Below are 5,406 nucleotides of genomic sequence, written 5' to 3' on the forward strand. Positions count from 1 at the left end.
GTACAATCATATATTGTTGTAACAATTCAAAATAAGTGTTTAACAGTCCCTAAGGTGGTCCCAATTTAATAATTTGTTGTTCATAACACTAATTATATTCATATATGTATCAATATATGCTAAATAGGATTCGCGTGTGTACTCAAGTCACCACTTGGCACTTAGCAGTTGATCCAACATTTTCAGCAGAACCACTTACTAAAGGTGAGTTCATACCTCTTAATCAATTGTTTAAATGTTTTAAATGCTTTTATAGGGGGGGGGGGATACAAGTTAAATACTTATAGTTATTACATAAATCACATGTGATTAATAACTACAAAACTAGTTGTTTTCATACTGTTCAAACTGTTTATCAAACTGTTTTGCTTCAAACTGTTTTACAAACTCTTCTACTTATCAAATAATTTTACTTAAACTCTTTCATACTTATATATTGTCAAATGCATGTCTATGTATGTATAGTTATATAAAGCAATGTTTAAAAGACTTAGGAAGACCAGCTCGCTTTAATTCCTTTTCCTTGTTTGGATGTGGCTTTAGGGCATCGATTATCCGTCCGAAGGTTGTTTAAATATTAGTTGTATATCATGTATACATATATAGTCGTAAAAGTTCCTTCAATAAGTTCTATACTTTTGGGTAGCAAGGGTACATAAACATGATCATACATTGCTAGTAAACTACTATAGGAGTAGTTTAGGAAGATAGTAATACTATTACTAGAACAATGAAACCTACAATGAGTCAGTTCATACATTAGTCAAGAGATACAACGCCCTTGGGTAGCAAGGGTATAGAAAGATGTTAACACTATGATGAGAAACAAACAATAGACACTATGATGAGAAACAAACAATAGACACTATGATGAGAAACAAACAATAGACACTATGACGAGAAACAAACATACAGGCTAGACAGAGAAAGAACACACAGTACAACTAGTACACATATACATTACATATACATTAACACAGTTATGTGAGCCATTAAGCAGGGCATGGCACTACCTGCCTTGACTGTTTTTGTATCAGAATCTCCTTAATTGGGGAGCGTATGAGTTTGTGTATAGATCTATACTGGATTGACTATCCTACACCTTGCTGCTCGCTACAGTGGGACTTGCAAGTCTACAGGTGCCAAACGTCATTTTTACGGCATCTTACATTGTCGTTTTACTATTGAGTCGGTAGCAAGATACATGCTGATCACATGTTACCTTAAAAATTACAATTTCTTAAGGTAGTTAGTACACCAGTAGTTACTTAATACAAAACTACAGTACTATAATATTTTCCCATTACATTCACTTCGTGAACATGCACACGATGCACGGTATTGTAAAAACTATATTTTTGGTTAATGATAGTCGAATTGGGAAAATACACACTCTTACAGGAGACACACACACACATATACTAGATGCCTTGGTAGAAGGCTACTTTTAGTAGAAAACATAGGGTTTTCTAGGAGAGTTCAAACAAATACAAACTTCACAAAACTTATACAAACATCTTAAAAATGATTTCATACAAAAACAGACACTAATATACTTATGATCTCACCAGCTTTAAAGCTGATACTCAGTTTCAAAATAACTTGTATTCTCAGGTCGCCAGTAAACAGGTACAGGTGTCGGGTTTTGAGAAGAAGGAGCTCATTCAAGACTCATCTTTTATTTTGATGTATATAATTTTTGGTGTCTATATAACTTGACAGAACACACTTGTATGAAATTATACTATTAATGCAATTGATGATGTTGTTGCTTGTTTACTACTTTGCATTGTTGTGATACTGTACATGACGTCCTCCACCCCAGAATGTTTCCACCGTTCATCGGTTTTGGGGGTGTGACACGATGCATAATGTCTTACATAAAGATATGATACTTTATCAATCTTCTGCCATAATATTTTATGTGTCTCGTTCTTACAATTCGAACTATGATGAGGGATGCCGTAATCATAATCGAAATTTAAGAACAAACTATGTATCCTTTGACTAAATTTATTAAAATTTCTCAATCTAATCTTTCGATATTGAAACGAAGTACAACATTCTCTCCCTTAATTATAGCAAAACAACTTTTCAACCCTTACGACTTTGCAAAGTATAACTCTTGTTTTCTATAACTAATATTGCTAACTTGCAATACTTGCCTTAATAATCATACAGGCACAACATTTATGCTCCCACTATCATGATGATTATTATCATAGAAGCATAACACTTATGCTCCCACTAGCTTTGACATGTTTTAGAAAGCAACTAAACTTCCAAAAAACAATACTTATTGAATTTCTGAAGTTCGTATTTCTAATACCTAATGCTTTGATAATCCTTTATCTAAGCTTCTTAAACTTATACACCTTTGCCTTAGATAGCTCATATGTGTGTATAAACAATTCAGACTAATTGCCAAATCTCCCAATTCGAATTATGGAAAGGGATATCGTAACCATAATCGAATTCGAGAATACAATTTAACAATCACTATTTTCTTAAAATCTCTCTTAGTGAAAGCATTTCCTCACAGTCATTTTCATGAAGGAGGGAATCTTATGACACTTAGATTTTATGGTGTATGTGTTCCTATCCATGTGAATTTGTCAAAACCAAAGTTTGCGACAAATCCAAACTCCTATGGACTGAACTTTCTCAATCTTGATTTGTTGCCTTATAGTAACACGAGTCCCCACCATGTCTTCCAAGTAGTTAAGCAGCTCACCCTTTCATATCAATGTACTTTTCATTGATCAATGTGCTTGCCTTTTATGCGTTCAAATGCGAACTCATAGAACTCACATGCATAATTAATTCAATTGGAATGGCACAGACACAAAATAATGTCAACACGATAGGTCATAAACCTCAAGTCGTGTGCTAGTGATGATTGATAAGGTTTATTCTTGATTTGTTCTTGAAACCTTTCAAGACCATTGAGACTCCCACTGACTCCTTGACATATAAGATTCTCTTGTCAATAAACATTTCTTGACAAAAAAATATTCAAGAGTTAGTGTAGCTTTTATCAAGACCAAACACTTCACAAAATTGGTCCTAATTGGTCTTTGTCTTATCCAAGACGTCACAACTTTCCAATTTCAAATGTGCAAGAATAAGAAAACTTTTTCCAAATTCCGCATTTGATGAATGTTATAAACCTTCTTGAGACTTGTCACTCAATGCACAATCTTAACTCTAAGACTTGATATTGGAACGAAGTATGATTGACTTCTTGATTTAACCATTTCTTCAATTCTTGATTCCTCTTCTCAGACATACAATTTCACCAAGATTCATTTAGAGGATCAATTGAGATATGGTTCTTAATCATTAAGACCTATCATAAAACATAATAAAAGGTACTCTCCCTTCTTCTTAGAATAGAGAAACTTTTATCTTTCTGCCTACTTGATTCTTCTTATTCGTCCTGCTATTGATTTAAAATCTTTAAATCAACTCGGAATTACACTTAATCTTATAAGTATAATCATATTTACTAAACCTTTAGTAAATCATGACGAATATCTTTGTCACTCTTGTGGTGGACTTGATCAACACACAACCGTGTGTACTCGATCTCCTAGTCCTTCACTTGACACTTTGTTAACGAATTAGTCTAATTTCCAAATATGAAATTTCTCATTCATCATGCAACCAAGTTGTATGAATCCAAGTTTCTGTCCAATTGAAACTTGGGCAATGAGAAACTTTCCCTATCTGGTAAATTCTTGACCTTTCCACAAATAACATAATTAAGAATCAAATCCATTATTGCTAACAATAGAAACTTACAAACATCAATTTTTCATACACGTCATTGCAAGGATAAATAAATAATATAAAATCAAAATTTATTTTATTGCGGAAAAATCTGTCCTTACAATGCAATTCAACTGAAAAACTATGTTGTTACATATTCCTAAGCAATCTATTCTAACTCCAAGTAGTAGTTTAAGAATCTAATCTTCAAGCAATGCGATCGAAATCCATTTCTTCACGATTAGATTCAGCTTCACTTATTCCCTTAAGCTTCCTTTCTTTTCTTCGATCCTACAAAACATCAAAATGTAATCTTATCACATCATGTATCAAGAATCTAGAATAGGAACTTAAAAGAGTTAGTTAATGGATTTTACCTAAAGTAGAGTCATACGTTTTGACTCTCCCATCTCTTAGATCTCTAATGTAAATAGGGCAGCTTCGTCTCCAATGCCCCTTCTCTTGGCAATAGAAGCAAGTGGAATCTTTTGGAATGGCACAAGGAACTATATCATAATTTACCTTTTCTGGATCTCCAATGTCACCATTTTCAATATCCATTGAAGTTTGGGAGTTTGATTTACCAGAAAAATTTGCTCGACCAGCTCGCCAAATCATTGTTGATTCAGTAGCTATAAGCGTATAGGTCAAATCAATAAGGGTCACGTCATGATCCGTCATATAGTACTCTCTAACGAACTCACTATATGATTCTGGAAGCGACTGAAGAACCCAGTCAACAGCCAACTTACCTGAAATCTTGACACCCTACATCCTTAACCTATCAATGTGTGACTTTATCTCTAAGACGTGTACACACATAGGTTTCCCATGTTTACTTGCCAAAAGGGCTTGAGTGAGCTTGAACTTTTCAAGCCTTCGAACTTGTGAGTTAGGGAGAATAATTGGAGGAGGTGGAGGAAGTGAAGCATGATCTCTTGTTCCCCGATCGAATCGTGGAATATCATCTTCATGTGGAAAGCTTGTTCCATGGGATTTGGGAAGACCATAGTTGTCATACTTTGACATATATAAAACGGGAGAAAATTCAAGTTAAGTTGATTAGGATCCTCGATGTCACACCCAAATGAAACATCGAGTCTAGGATCCAACACAATACTCTACAACCTAGAAGAGGGATGTCGTAATCTAGTTGCAGAATATTTGAAGGTAGTTAAATGACGATTTACCAATTTCCACCATTAAAACGAAAAAGAAATTTATGTTTTAAATCTATTGAAAATTCCTATATCTTTTGAGATTCATTGAACTTTTCAATGGCATGTTTAAATCTCGATATGCCCCTCAATTTGTGATTGGGTTGCCGAGGATCACAAAACAGGATGTGAATAACCATGCAAACTTACATGGTGCCCCAAATGTTACAGTCACCTATTCGATGTGCCAGTTAACTACACACGCTCCACCGAACTATGACAAACAATGAGTCACCCTTTGCTACCTTTGCTTAGAACCATTTAGTGTGTCGGTTAACCACACACACTCCACTAACGTCTTCGCAAGGGCACAAAGTGTAATTTCATGGAATTGCATCAATTCACTTTTGCCTAAAGTAACTAAGATTGGGAATTTTGTAAAAGCATTTAGTTACTTGTGTACTTCATTATACTTATA

This window comes from Lactuca serriola, chromosome 3 (assembly GCF_051521515.1).
Source record: "Lactuca serriola cultivar US96UC23 chromosome 3, Lser_US96UC23_V15, whole genome shotgun sequence".
Classification (NCBI taxonomy): domain Eukaryota; kingdom Viridiplantae; phylum Streptophyta; class Magnoliopsida; order Asterales; family Asteraceae; genus Lactuca; species Lactuca serriola.